This window comes from Pleurodeles waltl, chromosome 5 (assembly GCF_031143425.1).
Source record: "Pleurodeles waltl isolate 20211129_DDA chromosome 5, aPleWal1.hap1.20221129, whole genome shotgun sequence".
NCBI classification, from domain to species: Eukaryota; Metazoa; Chordata; class Amphibia; order Caudata; family Salamandridae; genus Pleurodeles; species Pleurodeles waltl.
The window spans coordinates 1,764,168,652-1,764,187,914 of NC_090444.1; the positions used below are offsets into that span (position 1 = coordinate 1,764,168,652).

At 47.6% G+C, this 19,263-nt stretch overlaps 1 protein-coding gene across 1 annotated transcript in view; it reads left to right on the forward strand.

Moving 5' to 3' along the window:
* The window catches only part of PARP1 (poly(ADP-ribose) polymerase 1), a 377,066-nt gene that overhangs the window by 327,630 nt on the left and 30,173 nt on the right, over positions 1-19,263 (forward strand). The gene's annotated exons all lie outside the window — the stretch shown is intronic.

Consider the following 19,263-nt stretch of genomic DNA (forward strand, 5'->3'; position numbering starts at 1 on the left):
TTAGTACAGGATAATTCATTGGGCAGGGTGGTTCTGAGGAGCAGAGATCCTTAGCCCTGAAAGCAGCCCAAGATGCTAGTGTACTAATTTTGGACTCAGAAAGTATTAAAGGAGTTCTTCTTATATGCTAAGCGCACAAATTGAAGACTTTCCACTAACTGATTTTACTGGTTTGGATGAATTGATAAATTAGCTCCCCTATTCTGTGCCACACACAGTTAAGCCCAGTGAGTAGTGGGAAGAAAAAAGAAGCTACTGATATAACTGCCTTACCTAGTCATTTTGTCACAACACTGGTGCCTTTAGTAAGATCTCAGCTTTGACCAGCAGGTTTGGGGTTTTGCCAAAGCCAAATTATCTTAGCCACCCAATTGGTAAGTATCACATGATTAGTAGGGTGCATGTTGTAAGGTGACAGACATCCTATGCATGCTTCTGGCCTTTTATATATCAAAGATCTTCGTTGTGGGAAAGAAAAAGCCTTTCTATCGCTTCAGTTGAACGCCTCTGGGTAGTTGATAAACATTTTGATCCCAACAGTTCCTGATTTACATAAATCCACTTTTACGAGGCTATCCTTGATCCAACCATTTACATACCTGGAGAGTTACTGTTAAAGAGTGGCTTTGTTTTTCGGTGCCATTATCAGTTCAGGCAATCAGATCCACACACCTAGCGCAATTTACAGAGCAGAGGAGTTATTTCTGTGAACAATGATATGTCTGTTTAGTATCAGGTAAGCAGCTGGTATTTAAGTGTCCACCAAGCCATCAGCAAGAGATGAATCCAGCAATTGAAAAAGGGATGATCCTGAAAGATGTGACGCTTATTCATCAGCATAATTTCTAGAATTGTAGATATCTAGAAATCTAAATATTGAATGCCCTGAGAGCATTCATATTCTGACAGATGGGATATCCACATGCATCAGTGGTCATTTTTTTCTTGGAATGGCTACAAAATCACAATTTTGCAGACCTGTGCAAGAGTTAGGAAAAGGCAAAACATTTTACTCTGAAAGGAAATTTCAGACATGGGGATCAATTTGAACAATCATTGTCCATTGAGAAGTAAATATTCCACAAAGGGAAAACCCCTTTTCATGGTTTGGCCAATTTTCCTATGTAATTATTTAGCTAAGGATGTGGTGATTAAATGCACATGACCAGTTAGTGCAGCACTGTATATTTTGATCAGATTCTGGATGATTTACTATTTGAACTGTCCTTCCATGTTATTTTAAGTGTACTTGTAAAGAGTGCATCTCATTCAGGAGGGTATCCTGGCACTGAATGAGGGGGGGAGAGAGAGCTTGCTGCCCTGTTTGGTCCTGTGTGATTAGCCAATATTTCCTTTTTTCCTGTGTTCTGTGACCGAGCTGGCTGCTTTAATGTGAAGGAGGGGTACTTTTCAGGCTTTAGGAGCCAAGTACAGGAAGGCGAGCCACCGGTGCTGGCTCTTCAGATTCGGGGGATAGTAGTGAGCAGGAGGTTTGCTGAGCAGAGGTGTCTGGTGAGAGTGTGGAAGCTGATGCAGTTGTTCAGGTAACTGGTGCCTAGATTATGTAGTGCTTTGTGTATGTATGTGAGCAGTTTGAACTGTGCATGTTTGTGTATGCTGAGCCAGTGGAGGTCTCTGAGGTAGAGGAAAGATGTGGGAGAAGGTTGAGTGTGAGTAACTGCTGTGTTTTGAATACCCTGGAGCCACTTGGTGAGTGAAGTGGAGCTTCCATTGTAGAGTGCATTTTAGTTGTCTAGCTTGCTGGTGATGAGTGCTCGGGTGATTCTTTGGTGAGTGTATAGGAAGCCACCTGAAGATTTTCTTGAGAATCTTGAGGGTATGGAGGCAGGAGACGGTGATTGATTTGACTTAGCCTGGTGTCAGTAGTTTGAAGTTGACCATGATTCCAGGGTTCCTGGCTTGGCTGGAGGGGGTTGGGATGGGACCATGTTCTAATGGCCACCAAGTTATGGACCAGAGTCTGGTCTTTCCTAAAGAGTACTTCCTTGGTCTTGTCTGAGTTTAGTTTGAGGCAGTTGGACTTCATCTAGATGGCGACTTCTGAACTTTGCTTAGGTGTTGGTGTTGTCCTTGGAGAGGGATAGGATGAGTTATCATCAGCTTATGATTTGATGATTCTGAACGTTTGCACTGTGTTGCCGATTGGGACCATGTAGATTTTGAAAAGGGTTGAGCTATACCTAGTATTTCATGTGCAAGGTTTGTTTGGTAGAGCTGTATTTAAATTTAAGGCTTTGTGGTATATTGTTCTGTCTACAGACATTTTTCTATTTGTTAAAGGCCTCAGCTTTACAGTGATACATACAACAGATTGTGTTCACTTGAGAGATAAAACTGTGCCTTTCCAAGGAATTAAATGAATAATGAAGCCTGAGAAGTCAGCATAGATAAATATCATACTGATCCCTGTCCCCACATTTTCAACAAAGCCAACACCTCCATTGCACCCGAGCTCCGCCACACTCTCAACTGCTCCTTGGAGATGGCCACCTTCCCCGAGGATTGGAAGCGCACCGAGACTTGCCCGCTCCTGAAAAAAACCTGGGCAGTCCCCCTGGACCTCAAGAACTACCGCCCCATCTCTTTGCTGCCTTTCCAAGTCAAGGGCATCAAAAAGGCCACCAACGCACAGCTCCGCAAACACATCGAGGATAACAACATCCTGGACTTCTCCCAATCAGGTTTCAGGAGCAACCATAGCACGGAGACTGCCCTCCTCGCCTCCACAGATGACATCCGATCGCTCCTCGACCATGGCCAAACAGCAGCCCTCATCCTACTGGACCTATCGGCCGCCTTTGACACAGTCTCCCATCACACCCTTTGCTCCAGACTCCACGAAGCTGGCATCCGCTGCAAGGTCTTACTGTTGAAACTCTCCTTCCTGACTGGCAGAACACAGAGTCAGACTCCTGCCATTCCTGTCAGTACCCCAGGGCTCCTCCCTGACCCCCACTCTCTTGAACATCTACATGGCCCCACGTGTGTCCATCGTCAGAAGCCATGGACTGAACATAGTCTCCTGTGCTGACGACACCTAGCTGATCATCTCATTGACCTAAAACCATACAACTACCAAGAAGAACTTCCACAACGGGATGGAAGCCGTCGCCGCCTGGATGAAGAAGAGCTGCCTAAAGCTTTACACAGACAAGACCGAGATCCTCATCCTGGGACGACTCCTGGTGGCCTACTAAACTCTGCATTTCCCCCCTCCCCCTTCCCCCCCCCCCTCCACACACACACACACACACACACACCCCACACACACACACCCACACACTCCACACAAACCACACACACCCCCACACATGCAACCTCGGCTTCAACCTGGATTCATTGCTCGCCATGACCCGTCAGGTCAACTCTGTAGCATCCTCCTGTTTCCACACACTCTGACTTTTCCGGAAGATCTTCAAATGGATCTCAAATGACTGTTGCAAGACTGTAACCCACGCCCTGGTCACCAGCAGACTTGACTATGACAACGCCCTCTACGCCGGCACCACCCAGAAGAATCTGAAAAAAGAAAAGCCTCCTCCAGACTCATCCTGGATGTCACCCGCTATGAACACATCACCAGACACCTAAGAGACCTCCACTGGCTCCCTGTCGAGAAGAGGATCAACTTCAAACTCCTTGTCCACTCATACAAGGCTCTGCACGACCTAGGACTCACCTACCTCAACCACCGCATCACCTTCTACTCCCCCGCCAGGTGTCTCCGCTCAACAGGCACTAGCCACCATACCCCGCATATGGAGGACCTCGGCTGGAAGAGGATCCTTCACCTACCTTGCGGCTAAGGGCTGGAACACCTTACCTCTTCACCTCAGGCAGTCACCATTGTTACCTCAATTCAGGAAGGACCTTAAGACCTGGCTCTTCGACCGAAGCACAGAGGACCACCCCCACAGTGCATTGAGACCCTTTCGGGTGAGTAGTGCGCTCTACAAATCCAGATTTATTTTTATTTGAAAATGGTGTAAATATATTTAATCAGTTTATAGCTTCTCTCAAAAGCAAGCAGCAGAATGCAGTTTCCAATACTAAACAATGTAGTCCAAGTCCATCAGGATCCTTACAGAACTTAAATGTAGAGCTTTGTGATAGTGTTATCATAGTGTGTTCTAGCTATGAAGTATCACTTCTCATTTCGGTCTTCTAGTCCCAGTCTTTACAAGTCAACATCTGTTACAGAAGGCTAAGGAAACAAGATTTTGTTTTTTAAGGTGATAGGTTATCTCGTGAATTCACATTGACCTTATTAGTTCTCGCCATGTTTCTAAATCCGTGCCTACATCCCAATAATGTTGGATTTTAATATAGCCTTGAAGCCTGCCCAATCAGGCTATACCGGCCCGTAAAGGCCCTTTCCAGCTTTTAATGCCCGATCCAGCGTTAATGGCCGAAGGTGAGATCCTTTAACAAGAGAGCGGGACTTTAGTGCCAGTATAGCTCAGCTGTGGCGGGCTATAAGGCTAATAGAACATTCCACTGCTAGAAGGCAGAATGTTCTAATAAATAAAACAAAACCCCCATGAAGCCGAAGGGATTGAAATCCTCTGGAGCTCCGTGAGGCTTTTATTCACGGCAACAACTGTGAAGACAATATTGGAATGATTGACCTCTGGGCTTCTACCAGCCATTAGAAGCATGGAGCACTTCCCAACATTCCAGTGTTCTAATCATTTGTAGACCTCTGCCACAGACCATTTGAGTAGGTTTCTAAGCCAGTTGTTTAGTGATTGCCCCTCTGTTTTGGCAAATGTATGGCAGTTGCTCTAGCCAACACTAAGCCTAAACATGCAAACAGTTGTTTAATTAAATTTTTCCTTGGCCTTCTATACATTCCTGACAATTGGTGTGTTCCAAGTTGTTCTCCCCTATGAAGCTCACATAAGTTCACACACTCAACATTATTTCTTCCCATTAGCAGTGCAGAACTTGCTGGTCCAACTGTATGTATAAAATCAGCAGACTTTTAATGTCATCTTGGACTCTAGTTCTCGCTATTGGTATAAATGTGATCTAAGGTTTTTGGGGTCAAGTACACCTTATGTAAGTTCTCTTTTGAAGCTCCTACTGTTCATGGGCCTTGTCAAACCAAAGGAATTCTCCTTTAATATATAAATGACCCATTGCAGCCGAACCTTAGTGAGTACAGCATGTGACCACTTCTCCTCGCCACAGCACATTAAATTGTGGTACCACCCAAAGAGGTGTCTCAGGATCATATGGGATAAACCCTCATCATCTGCTTTTAGGACTTCTGTTGTACAGTTTATCTCAAGGCAGATATCTTGCAGCTCTGTCCCCCTTTTCATTCTACACAGATTCTTTCACCATTTGGCTTAGTCTTCCCGCTGTTTTGCTGTATATCACAGTTTGAAAACAAGTAATAAAACTCCAGATAAGGTATGGCTAATCCACCCTGTTGCTCCTGTCATATCTCTAAGCCATGTACCAGACCACAGTATCCCTGCCATACTGTCTGATACTTTGAACATTGTACATGGAACAGTTGTGATTTAGACCAGCTAGTAGAGAGTCTATAGTTCCACAAATGTGTAGGGTTGCTGCAATCGGACCCCGTAGATGTGGGGAACATCATTTACATATATAGATACCACATGTGCAAACCCACTATTGTTGATTTTCCCCATCTACACATCTGATTTTGAAATGTGTACACCAGAGGTTTTATTGCCAAAGCAAGTAGTAGTGGTAAAAGTGGCCAGCCCTTCCTTGTTCTTCTATTATGGTCACCAGGGTCCACATCATGGATATACCAGTTAGTCTGACCACGAGTGAGGGGAAAGAGTTTAGCATACTACTGTAGGACTTGCCTGCAGTCGGCTTGCTGCAGGGCAGTGAGGGTGTCGGAAAAGGCCACTCCATCAACTGACCCATCTTTGGGGATGCGGGAGAGGAGGTCAGAGAGAGACTCACTTTTTTTCCTGATCCTCATCAGTGACCATCAGCATGGCCACATCAGATCTGTCGTGGAAGAGCTTTAAGCGGTTCACAAGGATAACCCTGTGAGGGTTCCTGGGAGTGCCTAGGTCAACCTGATAGGTGACCTTGCTCTTCTTTTCAAGGATAGGGTAAGGGCTGCTACATTTGTCCTGGAATGCCTTACGAGCCACAGACTCAAGTACCCACACCTTCTGTCCTGGTTGGAATTCCATCATGGCAGCCGTTTGATCATACCAGAGCTTCTGGAGCTCTTGACTGGCCTCAAAGTTTTTTTGATATTTTTCCCATGTACTCTGCCATCCTTGAACGTAGCCAAGCACATAGTCCACAACGTCTTGTGCTCTTTGAGAGGTCTCTCCCGGCCTTCCCTCACTAGACACAGTGGTCCCCTTACAGGATGGCCAACAGAAGTTCTAAGGGGGCAAAACCTACTCTCTTCTGTGGCACTTCTCTGTAGGTGAAAAACAAATATGGTAGCAGGGTATCCCATCTCCTTTTTAGTTTTTCAGGAAGACCTGCAATGATGCCTTTCATTGTTTTGTTGAATCTCTCAACTAAACCATTTACTTGTGGGTGATATGGGGTAGTGAACTTAGAAGTCACTTCACATTCATTCCACATGGCCTTGAGGAATGCAGACATGAAGTTACTATACCTCTATCTGATACCACCTCCTTAGGGAAGCCCATTCTAGTAAAAATACTGAGTAGGGCCCTAGCAACTGCAGGAGCAGTGGTAGTCCCAAGGGTTATACCTTCAGGGTACCTGATGGCATGATCCACTACCCCCAGAATAAATCTGTTCTCTGATGCTATTGGACGGTCTAGGGGGCCAACTACATCAACCTCTACCCTTTCAAAAGGAACCCCAACCACTGGAAGTGGAACTAAGGGTGCCTTTGGGTTGACCACCTGTCTTGACACTGGCTTGACAGGTGACACAGGAGTTACAAAACTCATTCACCACCTGGGACATGACAGGCCAGTAGAAGTGAGGAACTAACCTACTCCAAGTTTTGGTCTGGCCAAGATGCCCAGCTAAGGAGATGTCATGATCCAAAGTGAGAAGGGACTCTATGTACCTGAGGCACTACCACTCTTCTTGTGGCACCAGGTTTGGGGTCTCTGGCCTCAGTATAAAGGAGTGCCTCCTCCCAATAGGTTCCGTGGGAGCCACTGACATCTCCCTTTTCCTGGTCAGCAGCTTGCTTTCTCAGGCTGTCAAGAGCGGGACAGGACCTCTGTCCCTGGCACAGCTCTTCCCTTGAGGCCCCACCTCCCCCCTCCCGGGCACAAGAGCCCTGCAAGGCTCAAGTTCCTGGGGCTCAGTTCCTTCCCGGGCTGACAGGTCTTATCCCTGAGGAGAAGGGGACCCCCCCCCCCCCTCACACACCCTCCATGCTAAGGACTCCAGATCACTACCTAACAGACAGGCTACAGGAATTGCAGAGGATACCACCACAATTTTCTGGATAGTATCCCCTCCCACTCTAAGGACGCCATTGCCATGGGATGGACCTTTGAGAGCACTAGGGGGGTTTCTTTTTGGGACAGGTAGGGTCTCCAGTTCGGTGTCCATTGGCTTTGCAATTGACGCACCAAGCCTTCTTGGGATCCCAGTTCTTACCCTGGTACCCACCCTTGCTCTGATTCTTGTCTCGGGCCCACCCCCCTGAACAGGTTTTTAGGGACTTTTAGAAGACTTTGTTTTTATCTTTAGACTGGTCACCATCTTTCCCTTATGGAGCCTTATCAGACCCTTTCTTTTGGTATCCCCTGTAGGAACCTGGCTCTGTATATACTATACTAAAGTAAACTATAGTGTGCACAGAGTCCAATGGCTCCCCAGAGGCTTTACAGAGGCTAAAGTAGATAATACTAATGCTCTTTTTTTGTAGTAGTGTGGTCGAGCAGTAAGCTTATCATAGGGTAGTGCTAAGCATTTGTTGTACACCCACAGTCAAGAAATGAGGCACACTCTCAATGACTAACTCCAGGCTAATGTTTTATGTATCAAAAATATAATTTGCTACTTTATTTCTAGAACCAAAAGGATCGTTGTTGCAGGTACCATTTCAAGAATGTATAACTTTCAAGTATCAAATGCACTTTGTTTAGAACTCACAGGTAAAAAGATTTACAGGTAAGTAACACTTTTAGGCTTCAATTTGCAATTTCTCATAGAAAGAAATCAAACACACACCCTCAGCATTATGGGTGTGCACCCAATGCTTTTTAATAGGGGAACCCCGGGGATCACAAAGATGCTGCAGGCTTGGTCCAGAGAGTCGACTGAAGAAATCCCAACAGCTGGACAGGTAAGTAGAGAGCCCACTGGACGTTGCTAGACCGTCGGTTTAGTTCCCCAAGGCCAGGAGACTGCAGGTGCACCTTTAGCCGTCGGGAAATCTTCACCGGATCCAGCTGCGGTCAGGGGAGTCCTCGGGATTGAAGCTGTACGCAACGTTGTGTTAGTCAGGATGGGGTTAACCTAGGGTGGACTTGAGGTCAGAATCGCTTGGGGACATTCTCTAGATCGGTGGGCCACCAGGCCATGGGCCGTGGGTGTTGGGTGCAGAGTGGGCAGGACTCGCAGATCCGGGCCGGGTCAGGAGGTTTCTTTGTGGACAGGACCACTGTCCTCGGTAGGTCTTGGTCCTTAGGTAGGCAGACAGTCCTCTGGGGGTTTGTAGAGGTCGCTGGTCCTGCAGGACAAGTCGTCTTCTTGTAGCAGGAGCCTTGAAGCTGCAGACAGGCAGTTAAGAATGCGGCCAAGTCAGTTGCGGTCTGGAGTCTTTTCTACTGGTGCGGCTCTTCAGTCCTCCTCCTTTTCAGGTCACCAGGAATCTGAAGAGCAAGGTTCAGGAGTCCCCCCCCCTAAATACTAGATTTAGGGGTGGTACAGGGGTCAGTGGGCAGCAGCCAATGGCTTCTGTCCCTCAGGCTGCCTACACCCTTCCTGTGCCCACTCTCTTCGGGGAGGAGGGCCCATTCCTGACCCTATTGGCTAACACCTTCCAAAGCAAGATGGAGGGTTCTGCCAGAAAGGCGTTCATCTCATTTCTGGGTCCCAGCAGGGATGAACACTCCTGCTGGTTACTCATTTTTCCGACCTGATCTGCTGCCAAAAATGGGGCCTGGTTGGGGGAAGGGGGAGGGACCACCACTACCTGAAGTGCCCTGGGGCAGTGTAACAAAAGGCTGGAACCTTTGAGACTCACCGCCAAGTGTTGCAGTACCTGCAGGGGGGAGATGTGAAGCACCTCCACCCAGAGTGGGCTTTGTCCCTGACCCCAGAGAGTACAAAGGCTCTCACCCCATGGGGTCAGAAACATGTTTGTTAGTAGCAGGCTGACACAAACCGGTCAGCCTTATACTAGAGGGCTGGCTGAAATACAGGGGAGATCTCTAAGATGCCCTCTGTGTGCATTTTTCAATAAATCCAACACTGGCATCAGTTTGGATTTATTGAGCTGAAAAGTTTGATACCAAACTTCCCACTCTTCAGTGAACCCATCATCAAGCTGCGGAGTTCCTAATGACAAACTCCCAGCCCATGTACTTAATATGGCCACACTGCACTTACAATGTCTAAGAATGGGCTTAGTCCCTGTAGGGGCATATTGCTCATGCAGTTATGCCCTCACCTGTGCTACAGTGCACCCTGCCTTAGGGCTGCTAGAGGGGTGACTTACATGTGCCACAGGCTGTGGTTAGTGGGCATGACACCCAGAAAGGGATGCCATGTCGACTTTACCTTTTTCTCCCCACCAACACACACAGTCGGCAATGGCAGTGTGCATGTGTTCGGTGAGAGGTACCCTTAGAGTGGCAAAATACATGCTGCAGCCTTCGAAGACCCTCCCTGTCCACAGGGCCCATAGTATCACCAATACCATTTACAAGAGACTTAGCTGTGTGCTAGGAGTGTGCCACTTGTGGAAGCAATGGTACAGTTTAGGGAAAGAACACAGGTGCTGGGATCTGGTTAGCAGGATCCCACCACCCAAGTCAAGTTAGTATCAAATCTCAGGCATAAAGTGAGGGGGTGCTGCAACAAGGGGCCAGTTTCCTACAACCCCCACCGTGAGTTGTCTTAGATACCCTAGTCTTGACCCAGTGGTCTGCCTTCTTTTCCAATTTTGGGGATAAATTGGACTTAGTTCTACCAGGTACTGATGTAGTTTTTCAGAGACACTGTTATATAATAGATGCTCTTTCATAATAAGATTATAAAGCCCTTAATAGTCTTGCATCTGGTTACCCTTCAACCAGCCGCCCAGTGTTTTGACAGATAAGTCAAGAACATCTACCCAGGATTGACTAGAGGCTTTTCTAGTCTCCTAGATCCTGTACCCCTCAGTGGTGAGTCCAAAGCCCTCAAACAGGGTATCCTCTGTGTGGCCATAGGACTCCACATATGTCAGGAGTCTCTCCCTACACTTTCCTGAGAACAGCTCCCAGAGTAGAGAGAGACAGTACTTCTGGCTGAGTTTCCTCATGGTACAAGTCCTCTCAAAGACGGTGAACCATTTGGTAATATCACCCTCGGAATATTTGGGGGCAATCCCTTTGGCGATCTTTGGGTCGAAAGCTTCTTATTCCTCCCTATTTAAAATTTTGCTGCCACCATAGATGGCCTATTTCAGCTCTTTCCTTTTCTATAGTTAAGAATCTAGACTCTAATTCTATCCTCTTAGCTAACTTTGGGAGTTCAGCATCTTCACTCTCTCCATCTCCTGGAGTACTGTCACACGTGCTCCCAGTGGTGTTACTGTCAGTGGAGTTGTAAAGGGATTCATTATCCTATTCCACCTCTCCTTCCTCCTCATTCTCCTGAGGGACTCCTTTGCTTGCCATGTCTCTATCATTTTCTGCCAGCAGCTGCTGCAGATGGGCTTTTGTGGATTTAGACCCAATGGCAAGTTTCCATGCTTGGCAGAGGGCCTTAAGTTGGGCCAACTTAAGGTTTTGGTAAGGGCCCAGATTGAGCTGCTGGGATGAACCTGTTGCCTCAGTCTTGTTTTTAAAGTAGTTGGGACCTTTTTAGAAACTTAACAAAAAATTCTAGGTGTATTTCTATGAGGCCTAACTAACTATTTTAAATTCTAAATGGTTTGGACTGGGGAACGTATCACAAGGTTTGAAACAATTCGGAAAAAATCGAAGATTGGAAATATGTTTCCTAAAAAAAGTCAATTTTGGATTCCTTAGTGGTATCACTTATTAACTGAGTGGTACAGCAAATGTCAAGTCTTGTATCCCTCTGCTGTGCCACCAATGTAGGAAGCTGGCTCCATATATGATATATCAAAATGAGATATATCGTGCAGAGTGTCCAGGGGTTCCCTTGCTAGTGGACAAGTGCTTGCTCTAGCAAACCCAAGGTGCTCTATTAGGGGGTAGTGTGGTCGAGCAGCCTTAAGCTTATCAGAGAGGAGTGTGTGACATTTAACACAGTCAATTAACGAGACACACAACTAAATAAGGAGATCTACACAAATTTACAAAAATAACAAGTATCTATATATATTTTTAGGCACCAGAATCAATACCATCAGTAAGTACGTTTTGCAAGAAGAATCTTTACAGTTTTGAAAAGTCAATAGTTTGGAAGCTGCAATATTTATACTATGGACAAATACGGCAAACAGGTACAGTACAGCGACTTATGAGACCAATCTCCTGGACTTAAGATAAGTATTAGGCAATGGTCAGGACCACACCAACAGGTCACTCTGAGCAGCACTGGGGTGGCCGGGTGCTGAGGTGTAGTTCGGTGTCGGGTGCCCAAAGTTAAATGGGGATGAGTCTGGTTAAAAAGAGGCTGCAGGTTTGGACAGGGAGTCCAATTGAGGATAAACAACAGATGGGGTTAAGTTTTGAGATGCTCGGGGATGTAGGGACACATTAGGTCCTCTTCTCCACGGGTGGCAGTAGCAGAGGTGTCCTGAGGCGTCGGGTTTTCTCCACCGGGAGCACTCACTTGAGGAGGCCTGTGGGCAGAGGCTGCAGGCAGCGTCAGTGAGTCCACAGTGGGCAAGTCCAAGGTGGGCTTGGTCTCTGGAGGGCTGCAGGACCACATTGGCAACGTTGGTCTACTTCAGCTCGGGCTAGGCGACATGGGTGCAGTGGTGCTTTTCGGTGTCAGGTATTTGTGGTCCAGAGTCCTCTCAGGTTTCTTGGGGTGCCTGCAACATGCAGGGAAGCAGCTCCGCTGCTCCATGGGAGTTGAAGGCAGGCAGTCTTCCCAGGAGTTTAGCGGCACAGCAGCTTGCAGGGCGAGTAGACTTTGGTGTGAATCAGCGGGAACAGCAGACTGGCTGGCAGGGCTGGGGCCAAATCAGGTGCTCCTTCCTCAGGCTTTGATTTTGCGGCTCTTGACTGTCCTCCTTCAAAGGTCAGCAGAAATCTGATTTCCTCATGCCTGGGGCTCCCCTAAATACTGAATGTAGGGTCGTTTTGGGGCATTTAGGGTAGTAGCCAATGGGCTACTTACCCAGAGGATCACTACACCCTTTGTATGACCACTTCCCTGTCCAGGTGCCAAATGGGCAGTGGGGGTGGGGAGGGGGTCAGCATCTCTCCTTTGATTGAAGCCAGCTCTGCATACCAAGGGTGTTGGGGTTCTTTGAAGCCCCCTGCCTTCGAATGAAGTGTATAAACACCTGTTCCAGAGCAGGCTTTGTTTCTGACCGCCCAAGAGCAAAGGATCTCACCCTTGGGGGTCAGAATCGTGTGTGGTGGTGGCAAGCTGGCTAAACTAAGTCAGTCCGCACACTGGTAGTTGGTAGGTTTTCAGAGGGCACCTCTAAGGTGTTTTCTGGGTGCATGTGTTGATATAGCCATCACTGAGGGTTTATTAATATTGATACCAAACATCCCTATCTTCAGTGAAACCATCATTTAGCTGGGGAACTCATAGTGACCAGCACATGTACTTAAATGGCTTCCCTATTCACTTACTATGTCTAGGAATTGAGAAAAGGCATAGCAGGGGCATATCTGCGCATGCAGATATGTCCTCATATGTAGTACAATGCACCCTGCCTTAGGGCTGTAAGGCCAGCTGTAGGGGTGACTTACATATATTGCACACAGTGTTAGTGGACATGGCCACAGGCTGTGTGCTATGTTGTGTCCTCACTTTTAGCTGCACCAAGACCCGCAGTCTGCAATGGTAGTCTGCATGTGCTAGGTGAGGGGTCCCTGACGTGGCACAATAGATGCTGTATCCCTTGGGGACCCTATGTGAGGCCCATGCCCTGGGTACCAGGGGTACCAGTTACTAGGGACTTACAAGGGGGCCAAAGTTATTGCCAATTGGATAAGAATTGCACAGTTTTAGGGAAAGAGATCAGGCACTGGGGACCTGGTTAGCAGGAACCCGGTGCATTTTCAGTCAAAATTGCATTGAATACCAGGCAGAAAGTGGTGGTGACCATGTCAAAAAGGGGCACTTTCCTACATAGATGAGTTAAGTATCTACAAAAAACATTGATACCTGTCTGTCTGACTGCATCCTCTACTGTTTTGTAAGGTAAACGTAGATGTTTGGTGTAGGGAATTCCCTTTTCAGGGGATTCAAGCATTTTACCAGATTTTCCAACCTCCTCATTTAATCTTTCTATGGCGGTATGGACAAATTTGACTCGTCTATCTTATACTGATTTCAGTATGCTTCTTTTCAGGATTAATTCATCGTCACTTGGATGAGATGGAGGAACTCCTCCAGTATCACCAAGAGGCGCATAAAAAAAGGAGGCAGGAAATCGTACAAGAGGGCAAACTCATTTCCAACAATTCCAATAAGTGTGCCCTAGATTCCGCAGATAGAGCGAACAGGGATATTAACACTAGTGTGTTGCTGTGCAGACATGCTTGCCTACGGATATCTAGCTTCAAGCCAGAAGTTCAGCAAACGCTTTTAAATGCCCCTTTTGACAAGGAACACCTGTTTGGTGCACAATTGTGGACCAAGCGTTAAAAATGAAGAAGGATACAGAGGTTGCCAAATCCATAGGGGCATTCCAAACCCCCACTCCCCGTGGCTCCTCATATAAGCCAGGCACAAAAGTAGCATCTTCCGATGCCGATTCCTCTTAATATCGACCACAAAGTCAGACCTCTCCTTCACAGGGCTATTACAGGGGCACATACAGGAGTAACAACTCCAAAGGCTGCTGCAAAGGTGCTTCCTCACGTGGTGCACCATTCACCACTAAGCAGTGACTCTCCTCTCTCCCCCCCCCACCCCCAAAATCATTTAACACCAGTAGGGGGTGGATTACAACGGTTCTCCCTTTCTAGTGATCCATAACATCGGAACTGTGGGTGTTGGATATTGTGCAACATTGTTATTGTCTGGAGCTCATCACCACACCTCCAAACATTCCACCTTGCAGACACAAACTCTGTGGAACATCGAAACAAGTTGAAGCAGGAGGTGCAAGTCCTCTTGCTGAAAGGAGCTGTAGAACCCTTTCCTCTTCAACATCAGGGATTGGGATTATTATCCCTATACTTTCTCATCCCCAGAAAGGACGGCTCTCTATGGCCCATTTTAGATCTAATTGATTACGTCATGTCAAAGCATTTCCACATGGTCACCCTCCAAGATGTGATTCCACTTCTCCAGCAAGGCAACTTCATGGCAGCGCTAGACTTAAAGGATGACTATTTCCACATCCCAATCCGACCAGCACACCACAATATCTTAGGTTTGACATAGCTGGCAAACATTATCAGTTCAAAGTGCTTCCCATTTGGGGTCACTACTGCACACCAAGTGTTCACCAAATGCTTAGTGGTGGTAGCAGCACATCTTTGCAGACAAAACATTCATGTCTTCCCGTATTTGGACGCCTGCCTTATCAAAGCCAGTACCCTTGCTCTGTGTCATAAACATCCTCGGATCACTATAGACCTGCTCCAACAACTAGGGTTTATCATTAATATACAAAAATCACATCTTCCATCTTTACGGGTTCAGCTGTATCTGGGGGCTATTCTCAACACACAATTGGGATTAGCCTATTATGCTTGCTAGATATGATGGCATCATACATCACCATAGTGCCACATGCACAATTGCACATTTGTCAGTTCCAGGGATGTCTTGAAACAGTAGTCTTAGTCTCCGTGTCAGCTAGAAGATCTAGTGTTGATAGACAGCCACACTTACCACTTTCTGCAGTGGTGGAACATACAAAACCTGTTATAGGGGCGGACGCTCCTCAACTTTGTTCCACAAATCATTCTTACAGTAGACACATCCCTCACAGGGTGGGGTGCTTGCCTACAGGAGCTCACAGTTCAGGGACTCTGGGACACTAACACCACGGTCTCCACATCAGCTGCCTCGAGCTTCAAGCTTTTCACCTAGCTTTGAAAGCGTTCCTAACTCACCTGATAGGCAAGGTTGTCTTAGTCCAGACAGGCAATATGAAAGCCATGTACCATCTACAAAAACAGGGGTGGGGCACACACTCTACAGTTATCACACCTATCTCAGACCATTTGGCATTGGGCACTACGTCTTAGAATTAACCTGTTAGCGAAACACCTCCCAGGGATGGACAGCGACTTGGCCAACCTCCTCAGCAGGATACGGCAACAAGTCCATGAGTGGGAACTCCACCCCAGGTCCTCATGCCATAGTTCCACAAGTGGGGGTTTCCATAGATAGACCTGTTTGCAACCACAGACGATGCATAATGCCCAAACTTCGCCTCCAGGTTCCCACACCCACTATCCAATGGCAATGCTGTATGGATGAACCGGTCAGAGATATTTGCCTGTGCTTTTCCGCCTCTCCCTTTCTTCTGTTTGTTGTTCGAAGGTTCAGGCAAACGCCTCTAACCCTCATTCTAGTAGCTTCCACTTGTGCTCATCAACCATGGTTCACCACACTACTCGAGCTCTCACTAGTTCCCCACAGGAAGCTTCACCTCAACCCAAACCTTCTCACTCAGAAACATGGAGAAATCGGGCATCCAAATCCAAAGGAACTCCACCTTGTGATTTGGCTCTTGATGTCATCACATTTGGTTACCTAAATCGTCCACTAAATGTATGACCATTCTTAAAGAGGCTCGTAGACCTACAACTAGAGCATGATACACAGCTAAATGGAAAAGATTTGACTTCTACTGTTATAATAAGCACATTGATCCATTTGATGCAACCGTGCAAACCATTGTTTGCTACCTTCTTCATTTACAGCTGTAGGAAGTTGGCTCTGTATGTGCTATTTCAAAGTAAGGAATAGCATGCACAGAGTCCAAGGGTTCCCCTTAGAGGTAAAATAGTGGTAAAAATAGATAATACTAATGCTCTATTTTGTGGTAGTGTGGTCGAGCAGTAGGCTTATCCAAGGAGTAGTGTTAAGCATTTGTTGTACATACACATAGACAATAAATGAGGTACACACACTCAGAGACAAATCCAGCCAATAGGTTTTTGTATAGAAAAATATATTTTCTTAGTTTATTTTAAGAACCACAGGTTCAAATTCTACATGTAATATCTCATTCGAAAGGTATTGCAGGTAAGTACTTTAGGAACTTCAAATCATCAAAATTGCATGTATACTTTTCAAGTTATTCACAAATAGCTGTTTTAAAAGTGGACACTTAGTGCAATTTTCACAGTTCCTAGGGGAGGTAAGTATTTGTTAGGTTAACCAGGTAAGTAAGACACTTACAGGGCTTAGTTCTTGGTCCAAGGTAGCCCACCGTTGGGGGTTCAGAGCAACCCCAAAGTCACCACACCAGCAGCTCAGGGCCGGTCAGGTGCAGAGTTCAAAGTGGTGCCCAAAACACATAGGCTAGAATGGAGAGAAGGGGGTGCCCCGGTTCCGGTCTGCTTGCAGGTAAGTACCCGCGTCTTCGGAGGGCAGACCAGGGGGGTTTTGTAGGGCACCGGGGGGGACACAAGCCCACACAGAAATTTCACCCTCAGCGGCGCGGGGGCGGCCGGGTGCAGTGTAGAAACAAGCGTCGGGTTCGCACTGTTAGTCTATGAGAGATCTCGGGATCTCTTCAGCGCTGCAGGCAGGCAAGGGGGGGGATTCCTCGGGGAAACCTCCACTTGGGCAAGGGAGAGGGACTCCTGGGGGTCACTTCTCCAGTGAAAGTCCGGTCCTTCAGGTCCTGGGGGCTGCGGGTGCAGGGTCTCTCCCAGGCGTCGGGACTTTAGGTTCAAAGAGTCGCGGTCAGGGGAAGCCTCGGGATTCCCTCTGCAGGCGGCGCTGTGGGGGCTCAGGGGGGACAGGTTTTGGTACTCACAGTATCAGAGTAGTCCTGGGGTCCCTCCTGAGGTGTTGGATCGCCACCAGCCGAGTCGGGGTCGCCGGGTGCAGTGTTGCAAGTCTCACGCTTCTTGCGGGGAGCTTGCAGGGTTCTTTAAAGCTGCTGGAAACAAAGTTGCAGCTTTTCTTGGAGCAGGTCCGCTGTCCTCGGGAGTTTCTTGTCTTTTCGAAGCAGGGGCAGTCCTCAGAGGATGTCGAGGTCGCTGGTCCCTTTGGAAGGCGTCGCTGGAGCAGGATCTTTGGAAGGCAGGAGACAGGCCGGTGAGTTTCTGGAGCCAAGGCAGTTGTCGTCTTCTGGTCTTCCTCTGCAGGGGTTTTCAGCTAGGCAGTCCTTCTTCTTGTAGTTACAGGAATCTAATTTTCTAGGGTTCAGGGTAGCCCTTAAATACTAAATTTAAGGGCGTGTTTAGGTCTGGGGGGTTAGTAGCCAATGGCTACTAGCCCTGAGGGTGGGTACACCCTCTTTGTGCCTCCTCCCAAGGGGAGGGGGTCACAATCCTAACCCTATTGGGGGAATCCTCCATCTGCAAGATGGAGGATTTCTAAAAGTTAGAGTCACTTCAGCTCAGGACACCTTAGGGGCTGTCCTGACTGGTCAGTGACTCCTCCTTGTTTTTCTCATTATCTTCTCCGGCCTTGCCGCCAAAAGTGGGGCCTGGCCGGAGGGGGCGGGCAACTCCACTAGCTGGAGTGTCCTGCTGGGTTGGCACAAAGGAGGTGAGCCTTTGAGGCTCACCGCCAGGTGTGACAATTCCTGCCTGGGGGAGGTGTTAGCATCTCCACCCAGTGCAGGCTTTGTTACTGGCCTCAGAGTGACAAAGGCACTCTCCCCATGGGGCCAGCAACATGTCTCGGTTTGTGGCAGGCTGCTAAAACTAGTCAGCCTACACAGATAGTCGGTTAAGTTTCAGGGGGCACCTCTAAGGTGCCCTCTGTGGTGTATTTTACAATAAAATGTACACTGGCATCAGTGTGCATTTATTGTGCTGAGAAGTTTGATACCAAACTTCCCAGTTTTCAGTGTAGCCATTATGGTGCTGTGGAGTTCGTGTTTGACAAACTCCCAGACCATATACTCTTATGGCTACCCTGCACTTACAATGTCTAAGGTTTTGTTTAGACACTGTAGGGGTACCATGCTCATGCACTGGTACCCTCACCTATGGTATAGTGCACCCTGCCTTAGGGCTGTAAGGCCTGCTAGAGGTGTGTCTTACCTATACTGCATAGGCAGTGAGAGGCTGGCATGGCACCCTGAGGGGAGTGCCATGTCGACTTACTCGTTTTGTCCTCACTAGCACATACAAGCTGGCAAGCAGTGTGTCTGTGCTGAGTGAGAGGTCTCCAGGGTGGCATAAGACATGCTGCAGCCCTTAGAGACCTTCCTTGGCATCAGGGCCCTTGGTACTAGAAGTACCAGTTACAAGGGACTTATCTGGATGCCAGGGTCTGCCAATTGTGGATACAAAAGTACAGGTTAGGGAAAGAACACTGGTGCTGGGGCCTGGTTAGCAGGCCTCAGCACACTTTCAATTGTAAACATAGCATCAGCAAAGGCAAAAAGTCAGGGGGCAACCATGCCAAGGAGGCATTTCCTTACACAACCCCCCCCCCCAAACGAAAGAGGATGAGACTAACCTTTCCCAAGAGAGTCTTCATTTTCTAAGTGGAAGAACCTGGAAAGGCCATCTGCATTGGCATGGGCAGTCCCAGGTCTGTGTTCCACTATAAAGTCCATTCCCTGTAGGGAGATGGACCACCTCAACAGTTTAGGATTTTCACCTTTCATTTGCATCAGCCATTTGAGAGGTCTGTGGTCAGTTTGAACTAGGAAGTGAGTCCCAAAGAGGTATGGTCTCAGCTTCTTCAGGGACCAAACCACAGCAAAGGCCTCCCTCTCAATGGCACTCCAACGCTGCTCCCTGGGGAGTAACCTCCTGCTAATGAAAGCAA